Source organism: Bombyx mori, chromosome 21 (genome assembly GCF_030269925.1).
Source record: "Bombyx mori chromosome 21, ASM3026992v2".
Lineage (NCBI taxonomy): Eukaryota > Metazoa > Arthropoda > Insecta > Lepidoptera > Bombycidae > Bombyx > Bombyx mori.
The window spans coordinates 9,263,347-9,286,615 of record NC_085127.1 but is presented as its reverse complement, the minus strand read 5'-3'; the positions used below and the strand labels follow the sequence as shown (position 1 = coordinate 9,286,615).

Sequence of the window (23,269 nt, the reverse complement as noted above, 5' to 3'; positions counted from 1 at the left end):
TTATTGATGTGAATATAAATTTTAAATATTTCTAAGCGACTCTTTATTGCATTGTACATATATAGATAGCTATCAGCCAGTATAATTGTTATTAAATTCAGGACAGCCGTTTTAAGAGATGATAATTTGCATTTTCTGGGAATATAATAAAAAGCTGTCATTTTGATATAACAAACAGACAAGTCAATTATATCTATTTATGTAGTTTACTATTCTACTTGTAATAGAACTCGATGATAAGCCAAAGTATCAACCCAATGAGTTTCTCACGGGATCTTCTCGGTGGGTCTCGATTCTAAGCAGTTGGAATATTCAACGAAGCACTGCTCCTGCTGAGGGCCAGTGTTAGCAAAGTCTCTCAGGCTGAGCTCCATAAGCTCGCCTACCAGCCCAGAGAAGCTTGAATAGCCCCTCGAGGCTACCAGAGATTTGGTAGGAAACAAAAAGGGCATGATATAACGCTAAAACTAAACTCGAAACTTGTAACTAGTAGGGTAAGGTGATGCAAAATGGTTCATTAATTTACCACTTCATAAATTATAGTTATTTGTATGAACTGACTTTAAAATTTCTTTTTTTTTAAAGTAAGCACTTTTTAAAATTTATAATAGAGACGAGAAACATATGTTGAAATATTCATGATAATGATAGTATGACTGATTAAGAATGTTAATAACACGTATACAGTCTACAATGACACATGACTTAGGTTGTCCGTGACTGATATCTTCGAGGTAAGTAGGAGGCGGCCTTGGGGCCAAGTGTCATCAAGGCGGTTAAATACTGGTCAGCACGCTATACACTCACCTTGGCCATGTGTTCTCGCCGAGGACTTTCCCATGTCGGCCGCACCATCGACACACATATACACTTACACTCGCTCGAGACACAACACTGACACTGTGCGTAACTATAATTATAGGTCGGTGTAAAAGAGGCGTAGGAAACTTTATACGTTATATAATTGAAGGGCACTTGAGGGTTATATTGGGTCTTCTACGGTGTAAGAGATGGTAGGGCGTTAAGAGGAACGGAGGACCGCGCGGCGCGATCGGCATCCTGTGCTCCAACTCTGCACTTCGCTTTCCTGCAACAAACACGAAGAACGATCAATTAAATAACGTGTGACCTGAATTCCGACTGAAAAGCATTTGAATAATTAGGTGGATTTGTTCGGACCATTTCAGTTTTAGATAGGCACAAATAATTACAAAAACTAGTATTAGTATTTTTTTGTGTCAGAAATGTGGACAAGATAGGACTATCATAACAAATTACATTATTATTTTAGCAACGTTTCGGTCAAAAAGTATTAGTTTCTGATGTCTGAGACAATTGTGCAGTGTAAGATAGGGATTATTTAAATTCATATTATGGTAAATATGGTAGTTTCGACAATTGTTGTTTTTTGTATTGTAGGTTATCAATTATGTGTAATTTTCAGATGCCTGATGAAGGTCTAATAAAAGACCGAAACGTTGCTAAAATAATAACGTAATTTGTTATGATAGTCCTATCTTGTCCACATTCCTGAGATACACAAAAAAATATTTTATAATAATTATGGACGACAATATTGATAATAGTGATACTAGTATTAGTATTTTGAGAAATAAAACAGAGCAAAGGTATAGAGAGATGCTACTTTTTTTGAATAACAACATTATATTCAATGCAACTAATATTTAACAATTGTTACGATTGCACAATTAACGATGATTGTGAGAATCGAAATGCGTGTATCGATAGATGTCACGACGAGCTATCATAAATGCTTTATTAAAACCACTTGTGTTTAATTGAGTACTGATGTTACTTTGTATATTCGTTGAATTTAGTGCAAAAATCTGAAATGAAATGAAAAAGTTATGAAAAACGTAGTATACTACATATTAAAATTTTCAAACCCGTTTTGAATTATCGTAATTGTATTCCACATCATAAATAGTATTTAAATACATGTATTCTTTAAATATTGTAAACGAAGTTACAACAACATGCTGAGGGTTTTCAAAATAATTTTAGACTTAAGCGACATATTTATTCCAGAGATAATCGTTTTTTAAGGAAAACAATAATCCTTATATTTTTTTATATTGGCCCAACATTTATAATTATTAATTATTAATTCTTAGTGTAAATAATCAGATGTACTGTATATAAAACTTCCCAATATTATCTCCTAAGGAGGGTAATAGGGTGTAAATATTGTGTATGAAAAAATTTTTTTTTTCGAATATCTTGAAATGGATTATTAATATTCCTTAAAATAAATAACTAGACGTATTTCACATAATTTCAAATTCACTTCTATAATGGTGGGATAAATCTTGTCTTGGATACATTAGAAGGCTTATTGTCTTATGGTATATTGTATTCTTCTATAATACTTTTTTTTCACACGGAAAGCGGGTAAAGCCTTTGACAACAAGCTGGTTTAGTAATACATGTATTTACAAGAAAATTATCTCATTTTCGTACGTTTATGAGTATATCAGTAACGCGTCACGCCTACATGTCCGTAGATTACTTGCTTTGAAGCCCATAATTAAAGCAAACGAAATAACAGACACTGGTGTCACGGTGACATCATATATTTTATAGTTTAGGCCTTGAGAGCCTATCAATGCCAGGAAATTGTGTCGAATCAAAGATTTAAGCACATTGATATTTGTTTTAAGAGATTTCGTTATTTTATAGTTCAACGATTCGGGGTTTTTTTTATTGCTTAGATGGGTGGACGAGCTCACAGCCCACCTGGTGTTAAGTGGTTACTGAAGCCCATAGACATCTACAACGTAAATGCGCCAACCACCTTGAGATATAAGTTCTAAGGTCTCAAGTATAGTTACAACGGCTGCCCCACCCTTCAAACCGAAACGCATTACTGCTTCACGGCAGAAATAAACGGGGCGGTGGTACCTACCCGTGCGGACTCACAAGAGGTCCTACCACCAGTAATTACGCAAATTAAAATTTTTGCGGGTTTGATTTTTATTACACGATGTTATTCCTTCACCGTGGAAATCAATCGTGAAAATTTATTGAGTACGTATTTCATTAGAAAAATTGGTAACCGCCTGAGATTCGAACACCGGTGCATCGCTCAACACGAATGCACTGAACGTCTTATCCGTTAGGCCACGATGACTTTTTTAATCTATTGCCGAACGATCCTCAATCTTAATAAATCTCAACATCTCTAATTAAACACTTTTGCTTTGTTGACTAACCAATATCCAAACATACAAACAATACCAACATTCTCACATTTACAAAAATTCTGTAGATTAATACCGACATGTCGTGAGTTGCGATTGTTATAGTTCAGTGATGTCTGTTTCTGAATAACCTAATGTAATATGTATTTCGGACCTACTTGGCTTATAACGATCAAATAACAAAAGACAGTTCATCCACCTCTTTTCATGTTTATTAACCCCAGTTTCCCGTTTACTTTATTCTTCATACCATCTATATGACGATTTAATAGTTATTCATATCAGATTAACTATTTTACTTCTTTGGTGCTTCCTATCTTTGACAACGCAGACATGTGCTATGCTGTTCCAATAGAGGAACAATTAACAGGATGGAGTGCCTTCTGAATCTATGCATTCACTCACACTAGGTGGACTGTGGTGTGGTGGTGCTCAGCAGCTTGTAATAAAACTACTTTTCGTCATATTCATGTACTTACTTCCGAGCACATGCATATATTCTTTAGTGCCTATTATTTATAAAGTACTAAGCTTCCTTGGTAGCGCGTATGAAGAAAGGTCTCATGTACACCATTACACATATTCATAATAGCAAATAATGGGAATACTTCATATACGAGTATGTACTTCATTAACATCTGAGAAAATGATCTTTTATCATCCGCAGCCGATATGGGTCAAAACCAATTAGCAATTTTGTACAATTACATATTATTACCATTATATATTATAAAACATTACTTAATTGATGTTCGACTTGATATAGCTGACATCAAAGTTTTAATGTGGATTGTGTAACTATCCATCATTTGTTAACTGACATTTCAAATAATGCCGGTCGATAAAAACTGTATTGTATTGTATTGAACTATAAAAACTGAGGCGCAAGAACTCATGTCTCGAGGTGGGTGGCGGTATTTAAGTAGTAGGTATGTGGGCTCCGGTAACCACTTAACACTAGGTGGGCCGTGAGCTCGTCCACCCATCTGAGCAATAAAAAAAAAACAATTCGACATGCTTCCAGCTATCCGTTAAGGAAATACCTATTCAAAAATGTTCATTACTGTACTTTTTGTGTTTATCGCCAGTTCCAAAAAGAGCTGTAGTCCTGAGAAGTAACATCGAAAAATAATAATTACATAATAACATTAACGATTTCATGAATTTAAATTATAATTAAAATCTAGTACTAGATTTAATAAAGCCCAACACTTTATGAAAACCACATAACAATAGTCCGGAGCGGATAGGAGCGGAGTACATCCCTATTAAATGGAATCGGTGCATTCACAATGATCATTATTGCAACGTACTATCCGGCTTTGAAATTAACCCCCACCCGCTATGCTTCATGGGCACTGACACATCCTCCAAACGATATTTAAAGAGCACTTCTCATTAGACAAACTTGGCTCTTGGCACTATCACCATGTCTGAAGGTAATCACGAAATAACAGATAGGTCGTTTGCCATTGATCGTAAAAAGCTGCCGATATTCTGAGTGGCAGCCAGTTCACCCAAATAACAAACTAAAAAGGGGTAGAATGTTTTCTCTGCTGCTTAGGAGAGCCTAAAAGCATCACGAGTGGATTCGACAAGACATGTTTTGGGCGAGGGCAGCTTTACGTTGCCCCGTCAGCTGGGTCGGATATGTTGTTAGCCACGCTAAGGGTTCTATCGTGACGCGACGCTTTTTCGAAGAAGCGTCTCGAAGGAGCAACAGCGAAGACGCTGTCTTCATCGGTTCTAAATGGAGATCGTCGTAAAAGATAACACGATCCGCCAACATTAAATCTTGATAAAGACTATTTGTAGTGTAAACTGCTGTACCACCATTGTAATTTCCAATTTAATTAAACTAAAAAGAAACAAACATTTAGAACACAAACGGAGAGATGATGAGTTGAGATAGAATGTTTCTTAAAATTTAATTTCATACCGCGTGTGATCTGCACTGCACACGTATTTTATTTAACAAAATGTTCCTTATCGTAGAAGAGATAACTAAATTACGTGAAATTTATCATTAACACGTGTTTTAGCATTAGTCGTTCTGTCATCCTGAGTAAGATAGCGGTTATGGTCATGTTGTTCTAAGACTAATGTAATATTTATTTCTGTATGTGTCAAGACGTATTACTTATTACATTTTAAGAATAGGGAGAAACTTTACCGAACTTATAGCTTATCAATATAATTATAAAATACGTGCGAAGGATCTATTATCTTTAAAACTTATTCGTTATTTAAATGAAGGAAGAATTGATATAAAATAATCAAAATCGTAATTTTTTTTAACATGGCTTAATAAGAAAGAACGTCATTCAAGTAACATGCTCAAATCTCTTGTTATGGGATGATTTTTAATTTTACTCTAATTACCACACCGGGTATCATACTGGTAATAAACAGCCAACAAACTGGCAATAAAAAAGGCAAATACATATCAGGTCACTGTACAAGAATCAGCATCTGTGCGCTAATTTTTTTTTGTATTTAACTTTGTCAATATTGGGAAAATATAAACACAGGACATTTTAAATTGACCCCGAGGTTCATTAGGTATAATATAAAAAGTGCTTTCTCGAAATTACCTCTGCGGTATGTGAAAACGTGCGCATAGCTTTAGAATCTGGCTTAACGGGTCTACTTTTAATAGAACTTATTAAATAGATCACAGGTTCTGTTTGTAAGATTCGATGAATTCAGTCTACAGTTTCAATAAGCTATATGCCATATTTCCAAATGCTAGAATTTTTTCTCCCGAACGTCTAATACATAAAACAAAACATACCGACGGACTGGGATAGCAGTTAAGCCTTGTTCGGACTAGGCGAGTATTTTAGTCGAGTACCGAATAACTTAGTGCGTAAACTACTCTCTACTCGCCCGAAAAAATAGAACAAAATGGATTGACTTGACTAAATTATTTACTAACCTACTCGACTAAATTTTTGGTGCTCAGACACATTTAGCTACTAAATTACTGGGTACTCGACTAAAATACTCGCCTAGTCCGAACAAGGCTTTAGGGTCACTAGAACGAGGCGAGCGCTATATCGAGTTAAAAAGTTGGTTAACATAATTTTTCGAATGATTAACTACTATTACCAATCAATCACAAAAGTTAAGAATTTATCGGGAGTATTAAATTTACTATTATATAACATCACTATAAAGCGATTTAATTTCATTTACAGTTTAAAAAAGTAATTATAACAAAATCACACAATAAAAAATAACATTATAAAAATATTATAATGCATATTTAGTAAAATCTTAAAAATGTAAGAAAATTATAATATATCATTATCAAGCGGTTTAATTTCATTTACAGTTCCAATTATAAAAATATTATAATGTATCTTTAGTCAAATCTTAAAAATACAACAAAAAGGTGTATTAGTCGTTTGAATGAAATATGTAGTAGTTATTAAATGTATAATAGTTTCTTTGATGAAGTAATTGAAGGTGAGAAATGTACGATTAATTTCTTCTTAAGTGGAATTTTATTTTAAAACTACTGATATTAAAATATGTTCAGATTTTTATTCGATTTTATTATGAGATTATGGCTCGCTCGTCACAGTTAGAATATAGAGTTTTAAAATTTTTTTTTTAATTTAAATTAAGCCGTGAAATCTAATCCTGACAATGTCTGTAATTGACATTTTTCTTACCCTATTAAAGTGGATTTATTAGAAAATAAAATATCTTATATAGACATTTCGAGTAGTACTAAATTTTGTAGTACATACTAATCGAGTATAGACATTTTCATATTCTAAATGTGAAGACCGAGAAATAATATCATAATAAAAATTTCAAACAGTCAAAAGAATATGGTTAATAAAAAAACTCACATTATGAAACTCTGATTTTTACCAGATCAACCTCGGCAATCCAATTCTCGCTTAAATCATGTAAAAAAACACGTCACATTCACATCACGAAACTAATTCATAAAAAATCTTATTCGAGAGTAAGTCTTCAATATAAGGCACTTTAATTAAACGTAAACTAAACCACATTAATTGATATTATACTGTGTCGTTTTTTGTATACTGATGTAAATGTTAAAATATATCCACCGTAAAAACGTGTGTCTCCCGGCAGCGAACGAAACGCACTGTTTTGATAGTGTAGCGTACCTACGTAACATCAAAAGGCAAAGTGAGGCGAGGCGATCCTCACCAAAGCAGGCCAACAATATAACTTTCATTGTTAATTTCATTTTTTTTTCTGTCCACCGCTGGTTTTATACCGCAAAACGAATTAAAATAGTACGAAACAAACCATTCAACGGCGTTTGGATTTTTTTCTCCCAAGGACGTCTGCACTAAGTATCTCAGAATAAATCTAAAAACAACGAATACTCGACGGAAAAGTAAAAACTTGTTATCCTTAACTTACTTATTATTGAAGTTTTGTTACCCATTTAATTTCGAGTTTATTACGTTTTGGCTTTGAAAATATAGTCAAGGTAATAAAGTAATAAAGCTTTCGCTTATGAATAATAAGTGGAACCCTTGAATTTACTATCTAACGTAATTGGGCTTTTATTTAATAATATTATCTGTTAATGTATGGTTTGATTGAAGCTGCAAAAATTAATTAAAAATGTGTACAAAACTGAAAGTACTCGTTAATCGATTTATACGGGCGCGTGCAACTTACGCGCAATCTATACATATATTAATACGTGAAGAAAAAACTTTGTATCCCTTTTTACGAAAATTGCACGGACGGAGTATGAAATTTTCCAGACTTATAGAGAATATAGAGAAGGAGTGCACAATGCTAATATTTTTTTAAAATAATGCATAAAAGATACATTAAATCAATAAAGAAAACATTACACACACTACATACCATGTATTTGACGCACACACATGCATACAATTTATTGTCAAACTTTTGTTCTTGACGTGTAGTCTTGGTGAAATTTATGATTATAGAAGTATAAAATACAATCATAATAGTGTACAAACTTACAATTCCAATTAATTATAGTCGAATTTCGACTACTGCGGGACCTCTAGTTCATTATAGTTTTTTGACAAATCCATCGAGACACTGTACTGTGTATTTCCCAGACATTCAAACGAAAGTTTCGTTTATTATGCTATGTGTCTTGGAAAAAAAATGTACAAGCATTAGTAGACCGAGGCTGATAACGACATTCCCGTACAAATCGAGGACATCTGCACCAGCCGCACTGTAGCACCGATGAGTGCTCTTGCGCAACTAAGCCGCTTGAATGGTAGCTATAGCTTGCCGGCTAATTGAAGACATCGCGTTTTTTTTTCCTAAGCTAAATTGCCTTGAGAGGCTATTTCAGCATAACCTTAACTAGTAGGTGAGCTCACGGGGCTCAAACCGGAGTGATGCTAATACTGACCCTAGCAAGAGCAGTGCTTCGCGGAATCTACCACCGGATCGGAAACGTGACCCACTGAGAAGATCGGGCGAGAAACTCAGTGGGCTGTGTCTATGGGTTAATTCGCTCATCGAGCCATTCGTCGGAAGCGACGGATTCGACGAGGACTGTGATCGGTGCTTGTGGTACCTAAAAGCATCGTTAGTGGATCGGGAGGATCCGTAATGACGTGTTTTGGGCGAAGTCGACTGTTTCCCATTCGGTCTACAGGATCGGGTATGAAGATATCATATGGCTATTTAAGGAAACACCATCCTGTACGTATCATATCGTTCTATACACAATATCAATTTAAATTATTTAATTCAAACGCTTTATAGTGATTTATTAAACAATAATTATTCAGATTTATATTCGTATTATACTCCTTAAACTACAGTGTGTATGTTTAGGAATTACCTAATTTCTGACTGACTTTCATATACATCTAATACATTAAAACAGCAGCACAGTGTGCGAATGCGTCACGTAAAGAATGGAGAGCGGCAGTTAAAAACGTTATTTATGGCAGTTGTAAATCAAATAATAATATCTTAACTGTAACGTATTTAATCTTTCATACCCGGTTTCCATAATTTTAGTAAATTACTTCCAAACTAAATATTTCTTAAAATTCAAGTCAACTTTACGAACTTACATGTAAGTCATATCGACACAAGCCTGGAACTCTATTTTTATTGGTGACAATTCATTATGATTTTATTTAACTCGTTATAGTGTTTTTAAACTGATAAAGATAATTTATGGTTTTGATTTAGAATTTATTTACACTGTAGGCATTTTTCGATATGCGTGAGATTAAAAATAAAATTATGAATAATCCAGGAAAAAAGTCACGCACCTTGGCAATGTTCCAACAATATACTAGTTTTTCACTTGGTCACTCGGAAAAAAATGAATGGTTTTGGCAGTTCATATTGACAGTTATATTGATATAAAAAAAAATACTTTATTCAATCAGCACAATATTAATAATTCATGGACGAAAGTTACTACCTAAATAGGGATGCCTGATATTTTATTATTTAGGATCGAAAATTATCAAATTTGATAGTGGGAGTAAATGTCCAATAATAAAACAAAGTGATGTCTATGGAAACCGGCCTAAAAATCGTAGCTAAAAAAAGGAAAAAAATGTAAATGTTCCTTATTAGATCTTTAAAATATTGTCATAGAGGGCTCTAATTTAATACATTGCCTTAATAATTATGTTGAGTATATTAATTAAAACAACATTTACGGTTTAACCTTACATATTTATTTTTCATTTTATTCTTTCCGACGTTTAAATTTTGTGCTACATACCGTCTAATATTCTTTTTTTTCCTTTTTATTAGAGCCCCATACAGCTATTAGGTTAAGTCGGCTCTATCTAATATTCTTAAAGTATTATTTCTTGACCTTTACGTTTTTTGCACACATATTGACCTAACTGTATCTTGAAGTCTGGCAGTTATTTGTCTTAGGTTTCCATATTCACGATAAGAGGTTTTTAGATATTAGATAAGCACCAATTATTTTCTCTATTGATGTTAGGGTTTGTTTTTCAATAGCCATACGTGGCATTAAGTTCTTCTCTTTAGCGATTTATTGAATTTAGACAAATCATATATGTACATGGTTTGGTATACTTATCTGCCCAGAACATCCTGGTGAATTGTAAACGAAAACTGTAAGCTTACAATGATAAATCCGCCCAATTGTACTTTAGTTTCAAGTTAAATTTTCTCATTCACATTTTCTGTGTATTTTCGTTATTTTGGGGTATGTTAGCGCTATCTAAGCAGAATGTTTCAAAATTATCGAAACATATTGGTATCTGACAATAGATGACACCTATACACACAGCTCACTGAGTTTCTCGCCGGATTTTCTCAGTGGGTCATGAATCCGATCCGATGGTAGATTCTGAAAAGCACTGCCCTTGCGAAGGCTAGTAAATTATCTAGCACTATATAAGACTAGCAAATTAGACTAGCTATAAGACTAGCAAATTATCTCAGATTGAGCCCGTGAGTTTACCTACCCGTACGGGCGTAGCTGGAATAGCCTCTTATGCTACCAACGAAAAAATAGGGGGGGAAAAGATGACGCTACGTGTATTATTCGTGAAGCATGATTTATCTTCAAGATTTTCTTTAATCAATTACTTACTAATATAAATAGATATGAATTTAGGCACATACATGCGTGCTTTCAGTATTATAAACGATGCGTTTATTTATCATCTTTTAATGACAATGAACATAAGTACAGTCGCTCGTCGGAGGTTACATGCAATTTTTTTATGATCCTAAAGTTATATTATTCAATTTTGCATAAAAAACTACTAACGGTTGAGACGCATGTTAAGTTATTATGGCCATCGTTGTTCATTTCTATAGTGCCATGCATGATTCTTATATTAGGTAAGTTACAGAAAACCAATATCCTTAAGTAATCGTATCGCAATTTATATAGGCAAAACGTTACATTGGATCGAATGTATTTAGGGTTAAACGTACAGATTGACCTATCTACGCATGCTTTCGATATAAATAAAGTCTTAAGTCCAACATGCAAGGTTTATTTTATCCCGGTTTCGCACAATTCCGTGTCCCACTTTTAGCAACATTAAAGCTTAGTCGTAGCCATGATTGAGTTAGGCGTGGCACCCATCACGAGTATGCGGTCACCCCACTAAAATATAGGACAAGACCTAACCCGTAAGGGGAAACGAAGTGATTCGACGTTGATAGGGTTTGAAATCTTGGTAAAATATAATATCGAGGAAAAACAATAATGAAATATTTATTATTATCTAATTAATAATCATTATTTATATTTTAAATAATTTTAAGTTAAATATAATATAGTAAATTTAAAGCAAATAGCCTAATAAATGAATAAAAATAATAATTATTTAGGTAAATATTTATATTAATTATTAATTTAATATATCTATTTATGTATATATGCTACAAACATTGACAGGTGAAAATGTTTTATTGTTAAATGCTAGACTACACCTTGTGTTGATTCCCATGACTAGTTGTCAAAACGAGGACTAATTCTTCATAATTTATTTAAAGCATCGTTGTGTATAACTTTACATGTAAGCCTTGATTACTTTAAAACGAACAAGTTTCTAGAACTTCGATTAATTTAACGTTCTCTTTCACGATGACGATTTCCTTTGGAGTGTTTCATGTTTTTTACATGTGTTTATTCCTTCGATTTGTTTACATTCGGGTCAAAGGTAAACATTCGATTTGATTTCAGCAAATACTGTCCACATGTACAACACACCTTCGTGCAAACGGCCTTCATAAAGACAATCGACTTCCGTATTTAGGTCACGTTTACTCCAAACTAACCAAATCGTCCATCAGCGCTAGACAGTCTCACAATAAAGTATGAAAGCACAATATTGTTCTTTTGAATCTTGACAGTTATAATGCGGAAATCCATTTGTCTTTTCGGCTGTGTGATGTGGCTATTTTACACGCTTTAATGGATATTGCAATTGTGCATTAACCAAAATCGTAACATTCATATTTAAAATTTGTGTTTTTTTTTGCAAATACTACGAGTATGTATTCTGTCTGTTTTTTTTTTAAATTAAATTTATTGCAATGATAGAATATTAAATGAGTCTGTACGAACCTGAAGCACGATCGGCAGGGCGGCCTACAGACCGATAGCCATTACTGCCATAGTGATCACCTGCTAACAAAAATAAACCATTATTACATCATTTCCGTATTCTTTTTCTGAAGTCGAAGGGCAGACTATTTTACAGTCTACCAGGCGTTAAATGGTTAGCGGCCTACGCTCACCTAGACACCATATGAAGCCGAAATCTCCTATTTCATTAAAATAACCACTAATCCCAGACAATAAGACTGCACGGTAATTATGAAGCAAACATAAAACTTGATAGGTTTGATTGTCTGTGACCTGTGCCCCGGTGTTCCTGAGCGATGATGTCTGCTTATCATCAAATGGTCCCTATGCTTATCTGCCTAAGATGGCAATAATTTTTTTTTTCTATACAATGAAACTCAATTTTAAGGTATCGATGATTAGGGTGGAAATTTGATAGTCTAAAAAATAATAATCTTGGATTATACATACAAAAATTAATCAAATTGTACGAACTTATTTGTAAATAATTTGTAGGGAAATTTGTAGGGAATAGGCAAATTTAAAAATATTTTCATAGGTACTAAGCTCCATCAGATAAGTAAATGCATGTTTTATTTTTATTTGTCTGTCAGATGAGCAGGCAAAGTCTGTCTACCTAATGTAAAGTGAACAAGCAACATTTTAGTGTATCGCGCAATACTAACAACCATGAAAGCGAGACCCCAATTGTATTGCATATTTGTTGAGTGCTATACCCATAAAGAGTAATAAAAACAGCACTAATCTTAGTCTCCTACTATTATCTCTCGCCCTTCAGTATCTGGTGAACTGGTGAAAGGGCGTATTGAAGGCCGCGGAGGCCGTGGCATTCCATCCGTAACGTTTGCCTCTTCAGTTAAGAAGCATAGGTCGCTGTTATTGCAATAGTATTGACATCTAAATTTTACAAGCGCTGGCATTCGGCTCTGATAAACAATTATCATCAGCTGATGGGCCTAGAACTCGTCTACACCGCGATATACGCTAGTAGAATAGAACTCGTCTACACCGCGATATACGCTAGTAGAATAAGCTAAATGAAATAAGGACGGTGTCGGGACATATTGACAGTTTTTATATTGTTAACTTTCTGACTGACAAAAACATCAGACGCACTTTTAACAATCGTAATAAGTGATATATGTAGGTACAATAAAAATATAAATAGGGTAACATTTAGTTAGTAATAGAAAGTTTATAGTGATGGTGATTCCCAGTGAGAACCTTGAGAGAGCATTTGGACGAACAACCCTGCCTTCTCCATGGTGGAAATTAGGGTGGGCAAGGGCGTGGCGTTGTTCCGCGAAATGTCGCGCCATTTCAGTGCTTGGTGACGTCACCAACCGCACCTGACATTTGGGCTGGAGTAACAAAGCAGCCCTACCTACTCCACACTACTGATAACAGAGCGGCTTAATAACTTAAGCTTTGGCTGGTTATTTGCTTCGCTTGCCTGCGCTGTTTCTCCGCAGTACCGCACCTTGGCATTTAAATGTGTTCCAGTATTGTGGTAGCGTAATTCAGCTACAAAAAAAAGCTGCTTAAGAACACCATCTATATTATTGAAATGTTATTTAGCGAAGTTGATTAACTAAATAAACGTCTATATGAAAAGAACTGTTAACCACGTATACGAGATATTCTTCACTATATTACACTCTGTTTCGAAGGATTGCGTGTGAATGCTTTATGCTATTCTTTCAACGCGGGTCAATAAACTACTAAATTTCGTTTGTAATTTTCTTTATATTATGTTGATACGCAGTACCTATACAAATACTTAAATGAACGACCTAGTTAACTGAATAATTTTATAATATACACTGCACTACTTTTAGAAGTCGTCGTGGCCTAAAGGATAAGACGTCCGGTGCATTCGTGTTGAAGCGATGCACCGGTGTTCGAATCCCGCAGGCGGGTACCAATTTTTCTAATGAAATATGTACTCAACAAATGTTCACGATTGACTTCCACGGTGAAGGAATAACATCGTGTAATAAAAATCAAACCCGCAAAATTATAATTTGCGTAATTACTGGTGGTAGGACCTCTTCTGAGTCCGCGCGGATAGGTACCACCGCCCTGCTTATTTCTGCCGTGAAGCAGTAATGCGTTTCGGTTTGAAGGGTGGGGTAGCCGTTGTAACTATACTGAGACTTTAGAACTTGTATCTCAAGGTGGGTGGCGCGTCAACGTTGTAGATGTCTATGGGCTCCAGTAACCACTTAACATCAGGTGGGCTGTGAGCTCGTCCACCCACCTAAGCAATAAAAAAAAAAAAAAAAAAAAACTTATATAATAAATAGTTATGTAGTCTTAAATCTTTTTAGTTTTTCATATAATAAGGTTTAGGATATCATAGTGGTGCCGAGATTCTTTGTGGGAATGAAATTATGTTTTAATTGACTAATTCATTAGTTACTGATAGTTAACGTGAATTATTACCATACCTTTACCGCTATAGCTGTACTTGCGAATTTGACTGGCAGTTTATTTATTTAGTACATAATAAATACTGGATCACCTCTGTCTTAATGACGTATTACATACATTAAACGCGTACAGACGAATTAAGAGTTCGCAAACAAAACAACTCTTAACGTTTGCCTATCGTAAACTTTGTTTGCACGGTCAACGCAGGGATCATTAGTCGTATAAAATGAACTTTTACGTTGTTAACAGATTGTTGAAGAGATAGCGAGGTGAAGACTTTCTTCTTTACTTATGATAAAATACATATAAACGTAGGTAGGTAGGTTTCGGTGCGCAGCGGCTTGGCTCTGCCCCTGGCATTGCTGAAGTCCATGGGCGACGGTAACCACTCACCATCAGGTGGGCCGTATGCTCGTCTGCCTACAAGGGCAAAAAAAATAAAAAATAATAGGCGACATTTTATTGAACGATTTCAAATAAAAGTGTTTTTTTTTCTCTACCTAATTGTTGGTAGCCTAAGGGACTATTCAACTACTCGGGTACCGGTAGGTGAGCTAGTGGACTCAACCTGAAAGGATTACTAACACTGACCCTAACAAGAGTAGTGCTTCTCTGAACCTACCACCGGATCGGAAACACGACCGATTGAGAACGCCCGGCAAGAAAAGTTTATTTTTATTAACCGCTTACATACGTGTCTCTGTAAAATGTACGCAAATATTAAGAATCTATAAAAGAATTTTATTTGAGTGTTTTTATTGTTGATTTCGCAAAACATAAAGTTCAAGGCTTCAGATAGCTGACATTCATGGGGCGCTGAATAATTAATATACTAATTGATCGGTATTCGTGTGAGTGTTTGCCAGCCGTCCTGTTTACGTCACGTTTACCACGTAACGTATTCTCGGGTAAGAAAATTAATTCCTTTGATGTCATAATACCTAAGAGTAATTAATGAATTGCATTTTTGTCGTGCTTATAAAACTGGAAAGCAATCAGCGGATTTCATCCAAAACATGAATGTCGCTACCCACCTTAAGATCAGAGGTCGAAAACTCAACTATGGTGTTTAACGGCTGTCACACCATTCAAACCGAAACATAGGACTGCTTCGCGGAAGAATGGTGGGCTTACGAACGCCCTACCATCAGTAATTACGTAATTTTATAAATTTTATACGGAACTCATACGTGTTCACAAGTACACATTTCCTTAAAAAATTAATACATGTCTGCGGGATTTGAACACCGATATACATACATAGATGCATCGCTTGCTCATTGTTTGAGTATTTTCTTAGGTTTTCGCGAACCACCAATTTTTCCTCTAATATCGCTGTATTTTTTGTTTTATACAAAATTAGACATAAAAACTGAGAGATTCGAAGAACTTGAATCTGTAAAGTTAACTGAAGCGTAGATGGTATTACGGTAGATGGAATTACTGGTGGTAGGACCTCTTGTGAGTCCGCGCGGGTAGGTACCACCACTCTACCTATTTCTGCCGTGAAGCAGTAATGCGTTTCGGTTTGAAGGGTGGGGCAGCCGTTGTAACTATACTGAGATTTTAGAACTTATATCTCAATATGGGTGGCACATTTACGTTGTAGATGTCTATGGTAACCACTTAACAGCAGGTGGGCTGTGAGCACGTCCACCTATTTAAGCAATAAAAAAAAATTAAAAAAAAACAGTCGAGAAATAAAAGCGGTACTCCGATACTGGTTGTGATATCGAGCCCTGGAAATCCAAGATTCTCGTTTGTATGGATTTATGGCGCTTTAGAAACGATGTCGTTGTCTTTCTCCCCAATGATGGCATCAATGTGCAGAAAAGCGTTACTTCTGCTCACTGGTGGGTGGGGTACATGATGGAAACCATAGGAACGACCACTGATTAGCTGGCGGTCTTTAAGGTCTTAATAACTGGCATTGAAGTTATCTTACTTGCGTGTTATCTAAGCTTCCGTCTGTGATCCAGTCTAGTTAGAGGTGAAGTTTGACCAGGAGTGAAAGTAGAATTACGCGTTGAACTAAACATTCATCAGACTTGTGCCAGTGGTGTTAGGCAAAATATGCTTTCCGTTGGCTTGGGTTTTTTTTCTTACGCGAGTCGTAAATATATTTAAAATTCCTTTTAATGTTTTAATCTCGCTTTTCGACCGTAACAGAAGTCTTAATTATATCCAAAGGTATCGCAACATTTGAAAACTGCTAGGGGCATGCAGCCATGTTTCGCCGTGTTCTTGTTGGATCCCAAAGGACTGATTAGAGGAACAAAGAAAGAATGTCGAAACGTGTTGTCCTTAATCCTGTTCCTCTCAACAGATTAAACTGTTAAGAAAGCTGTCTAAAAAAAAAGATGAGTTTATTACGACTACCAGTAGATGATGCTTGAGCGGTTCAGAGTTACATTTTTTAAAGATCAAATTGTCAACTTAATTTTTTCGATAACCTGGACTAATGTATAGTCAGTGTCTTTCTTCTTTCTTTGCTATTACCTATTGCCATCTGCTGGGATGTAGGGCTCGAATCAAATGCTTCCATTTACATCGGTCTTGGGCAATCTGTTAAGTCCTCTCACTTTCTACTACACTTAAAAAAACTATACATTATAAAATCGCTTTTTTAATGATTGAGAGATCTTTTTCTTTTCCATGCCCCACCGATGGCGTGGCGATGGCATATTTTGTGACAATGTTATGTGGCGTTGATAGAAAAAAATGTAAGATGAAGAAGCAGGAGTATAGCTCAGGAGTAGCTCAATATGATATATGAAATGAAACAATCAGTTTTATTAGTTGTTAATTTTTACAAAATTGAAGAAAGAACCATTCTGTGATACAAGATGCTAATATCATTCTCAGCGTTAGAAACACTAATACGTGCTCATAATTCATGATAACTGCTGGACTAGCCTGATAAAGAAAGTCCAGTGTACTCGAAACATTTCGAACTGCCAGATCTGGAAGAGCATCACCAGGAAGGCAATCCTCAAAAACATGGGCTAGGCCTAACAAATGCGTTTACGTGTACATCGTCAGCGCAACCACAACCAATTTCATAATTGAAGAAGAAAGAAGACGAACTTGTGATAAAGATAAAACATTATTCTTTTCAAACAAAAATACCAATTCATTTTAAGGACTTTCATAAATATACTTTACAGGTCAACAACAAAGGAAAGATCTACCATTTAGAGCTTGTATCTGCTAGCGAAACTGCCTTCAATATTATTCACAACATACAGTGGCGGTCGTATAATAAAATAAGAAACGCTACCAACGGTATTTGTAAGATACTTCACCGCAATCGTTTTTATTTTGAAATTAAACAATAAATAGGAAATAGGACAACAATATGTTCAACGAATTATTAATTATTAGAAAAACAATATAAATCCCACTACACAAGTGCAGTTTCAATATTACATTACGGACAAACATTTAAATCAGTTTTAAGGTACATATGAACAATAATGGTCAACTACTTAGAAAAAAACAACAATAAAGTATAAAAAACAATATTTTTAAGTATTAGTATTGTTATTTACGAAATAGCTACTATCCACAGCCTACCAACAGTTATAATTAATATTTAATGGCGTATCCCTTATTTTCAATAACCGTAACTGATTAAATAAATTTCATACATTTTTCTAGGAGGACTGAATTCCATGCTTCAACAAATGTTTCATATAGTTCGTTTTGACTGATGTTACGTTTGTTTGAGACTTTCTTTTTAACAATATGTTGTATGTTTTTTATATATGTTTATGTTTAAGGTCATTGTCATGCTAAAAGATCGTGGTTACAGGCAAATGATCGTCCGAGTAGAGAATCATTGTGTGCTCTAAGATATTTCTGTATGCCACATCCGGAAAAACATCGCCAAACTTTAATGTTACCGCCATGCGCCACCGTGACTATATCTTGTGCATTTATAATTAAAAACATTGTTTACAGTACGTCTAACATAACGCTTTCCATCGAAATTTACCATGTTTATTTTTGTTTCATCTGAAAGTGACACTTTTTTTCCATTCTCGTACCGTCCAATTAACATATTTTTAGCGAATAATAATCGCTTCTCTCTGTGTGGCTTGGTAAGAAGCGGTATCTTCCGAGAGGTTCCAAATAGATTAGCTTCCACTAATATTCGGCGTATCAGTGTTGACGAGATGTTTCTCGGGTCATAGGCGAAAAAACTTCATTTTTAATCTGGTCATTTTTAACCTTTCATTGCGTTTTTTTACCGACACGAATGATTAGCATATTATTATCTTCTTTGGGCGAGGTTATCTTGGCCGAGCTTTTCTAAGAACCTTTTCCGTGTGTTTTATAATAATCAATTGCAAACTTTTTTAACAGGACAATTTAAATGCTCAGCTATTCTTCTGTTAGTCCACTTATGATCTATATGTAAATTAACAATTATTTGCCTAGTTGATGCGTTACAACATTTTGCCAATTTTGAACAAAATGAAATTCAGATTAAAATTTGAATTGCCGCCAAAATAATAGAAAAAGCCAAGAAACGTTATACTCCAATTTCAAAAAAAGAACGAGCTATGGATGCTTTTTTAAAATGTTTCTAATTAGGCGTTCAAGCAGTCAGTAACAGAAAATAAGCTCCTACATGTGTAAGAGTCATTTTGGGTTATTCAAGAAAAGAGCATATTCTTATCTGAAGGGTAGGCAACGCACTGGCGTAAACGCTGGTGACCGTGGGCGGCGGTGAATCACTTACCATCAGGTGACCCGTCTTGCTCGTTTGCCTCTTAGTTGTTATTAGGTATTATATTTCATGCATTTAATGAGTTTTTTGAGTTTGAGTGGCTATATTATTGCATGATTAATAATTATTGAATGTGTAAAGTATATTGTGCACCAAGGGAGTAAACGTGTTTGCCAATTTTACACGCGGGAGAAAATGTCCAACTTTTTTCCCGCGGTGCACAAACTATTTTTTTTCCTACCAGGCCGAAAGTTCGTGGAGTACCGAGCCGGGGTCCAGGGGCGAAGCCCCGGTGGTGTCCAGGGGCGAAGCCCTGGCGGGGTAGGGGGGGCGGCCATACTTATAAAAAAAACAATTTATCTGTTTTTTAATTTTTAAATAAACAACTACTAATTAAATAAGAATTGTCTGATGAACTCATCTTTGTTTAATACTTCACTATTAAATTTTATTGCCTTTTGTTTATTTCACTTTTACACTAAAAACAATATTGCAAATTACCCGAGCACAACAATGGCGGAGTATTTTAGGTGCGTGAGAGCAGACGTAGGCACAAACGCGCATGCGCCATTGTACCCAGGGAGAAAAAGTTACAAGACAGCGGGTGGAAAACCGAACTTTCGGCGTAGGTAGGAGAATTTTTTTTAAAAAAAATTTTGTACGTTGATGTTATACTTTCTTTATTCATAAGAAGTGTTTCTAATTATATGACCACCACTGTATATACAGTTTTTTACAAGTACAAGTTTTTTCCAAATATTTTTTTTCTTATTTTGGACCAGCACACTGTTTATCCATAAATTACCCATAAACATCAACAACAGAATTGCCGCCACACACTTTCAGATATGAGTTCGAAGTCTCCGTTTTATAATACAATGGCTGCCCTTTGCATCAAAATGTATTACTGCTTCATGCCAGAAATAGGCAGGGTGGTACCTACCCGTGCAGGCTCATAAGATGCCCTACTGCGAGTAAAATATTTTGAAAATGTTAGTGTGATTCAAGATTTTGAGTAAATTCTATAGTACTATTTTATAGTAGCTATGACACCCTCAAAGAATAAACATCTAACCAACACTCCACTATCTCAGTTGTTGACTCTAAGAACTAACAATTATGTTACATTGCATAAAATACAAAATGCCTTTATAAAATTAGAACTTCCAGAAAAACTGAAAACTTAGTGTTAAGTGTACTTGCACTTGCTATGTCTGGTACAAGAAACATAAAATGATATATATGTTTTTAACCTCTTGAATGACTTCTTAAAAAATATTATATTACAAGTTAAAAATTAAAAAGTGTATGCATGAACAGTCAATTTCATGCTCACACCTGAATCAGACAGAAATTGCTAAGATCTTATGTAAGCTAAATTTCGAATATGTAATTTAAAAAAAAGTACCGAATGATAAGCACACAGTTATAATCAAATTGGGAAAGTTTAAATGGACTTTTCCTCAGAAAAATAAATATGTACATTTATTAAGAAATTCGAAAATTATTTCATAGTATTAAAATTGACAAAACCTAAAATTAAACCTATGTTTCCAATGAAAAAAGATAAAATCTTAAAACTTAAAGTAAGGGTAAAGACAATCTATAAAATATCAGTTTTTTTCTGTAAGCGAACCAGAGCAACATGAAGTTGAATTTAAAAAAATAGAAGGTGGACAGCACCTGTTGCGGAATTAATTGTTTTAAATTGCTTGAAAAACACTGAAGTAAGAAAGCTAAAAATTATTATTTTATATTATTATTATTATTATTATTTCCATTCACCCAAAACGAAAATGACTGGAAAAATGCTAAATCAAATCAAACACCGACTGACTAGAATAAATCCTAAAAGAAACCAAACACCGACTGATGTTTCTGAGAATTACAGTATTTTCACTGTAAAACTTATTTCCATGTTACACTTAAAAAAATTAAAAATCTTTAGTGGTATGCTAACAGTAAATTAACTTTTTCAAACTAAAACAAAGTGAAAGTACTTCAAATATAAAATACTATCAACTCAAAGTAGGTGTTGACATCACTGAGGGAAATAATCAACAGTACATACATAACATAAAAAACCAACACTCACTTCTCGAAACACTGATTGTTTTCACCACTAATACAGTTGTTTCACAAAAACAAATAAGAATAAACACAAAAATTCCCGTTTACAATAAGAATTAAATTCATACACATAAATAGGTATTAAAAACCTAATATATTAAGTGTATAATCTATGAACCTAATCTTAGTAGGTACTAGGTAGGCTGGTACCGTACCTATCTATTCTTTTAGGCTAAAATCATAGAGTGTTTATTCATCCGTCTTCGTCGTTCACGAGGTACAGGGAACATACTTAATAAAGCCATTTCCTTTAGAACAAAACATTCGGACTGTGTCTGTAGTACAAAAATGAAATATAAATACATTTTAAATTGGTTACAGAATGAAATATAAATAAAAGAGATGAGATGAATAAGTATTAGATAAGTAAAAATCTTGAGAGAGAAATACGAGAAATGGACCAAAATAATTACAGAGTGGTACCCACGGGATGGCTGTAGAAAAAAAGGAAGACAGCCAAAACGTTGGGAAGATGAAATAAAGAGTGTAGCCGGTCCGCATTGGAGTCGAATGGCCAAAAATCGAGAATATTGGCAATCTTTAGAGGAGGCCTTTGTCGAGAGACAAGCTGTTTTTAAAACCACACCGAACTCCGAACGGAATAATTGATTATAAGTTGCACTTAAATTTAATTTAATATTAAGTAATGTATTAAGTTAGTAAAACAGCAATAAAGGCTTATTATTATTATTATTATTATAAGTAAAAATGAAGCTATTGCTTAACATTTTGTATAGTTCCGAGTGGCGACCGCGTACCGTAAGATGTAGCGTGGGTAGGCCTCCCACAAGATGGACTGACGTCCTGTTGAGGGTCGCGGGAATCCACTGAATGCACGCAGCGCAGGACCGGTCGTTGTGTCAAGGCTTGGGAGAGGCCTATGTCCAGCAGTGGACATATGTGGACCAGTGGCGTAGCTAGGTAACCAAGGGCCCTGGGGCAAATAAAAAAATGGGGCCCCACTGCTATGTAAGTTGTTTAGGTTTTATCAAATAAAAATAAGAAATATACAAATACTTTAAAAATGCTAAGCTACTTATGCTATTTTTTGTGCACTGCAGGGCAGGTAATAAAAATATTAAGCAGTAACAACATAAATTACAATTAATACTTGGTATAGGTTTGGCTAATAAAACGAAATAGAGAACATTCAAGGGTTTATTATATAAAGGTCGGGCCTTTTTTTTCGGGCTGGGGGCCAAACCTCCTACAAGGTCCTCGCGCCTAGGTTGCGTGCGGGGTATGTGAGACTAGTCCGCGACTGCGAAACCGCGGGTCCAAAAATGTTTTCAGGGCCCTACCGCACTAAGTAACTCCCCTACACTTTTCGCCCAAGCGTCCGATCCCCTCCGAGGTCAAAACCCGGATGAGATAAGGGTTACCGCGGTAAACACTACAAACAGACGGCGCAGCTCACGCCAAGGCCACCCGGCCGACGGAGCCTTCGAGGCTTAACTTGAATGCACAATAAAACGCACATCGTAGAATAATAAAACGCACTTTTTTATTTTTATTTATTCCTTAGATGGGTGGACGAGCTCACAGCCCACCAGGTGTTAAGTGGTTACTGGAGCCCATAGACATCTACAACGTAAATGCGCCACCCATCTTGAGATATAAGTTCTAAGGTCTCAGTATAGTTAC

General features: G+C 35.1%; 1 long non-coding RNA gene across 1 annotated transcript; it reads right to left on the bottom strand.

The window, feature by feature from the left end:
* Window positions 1–807: 807 nt before the first annotated feature.
* LOC134200860 (uncharacterized) lies at window positions 808–21,772 on the bottom strand. Its single transcript, XR_009975951.1, has 3 exons — window positions 21,591–21,772; window positions 12,307–12,369; window positions 808–1,087 (listed from the first exon to the last, which is right to left on the bottom strand). It is a non-coding gene; the product is annotated as an uncharacterized LOC134200860 (long non-coding RNA).
* Between the last annotated feature and the right edge of the window lie 1,497 nt (window positions 21,773–23,269).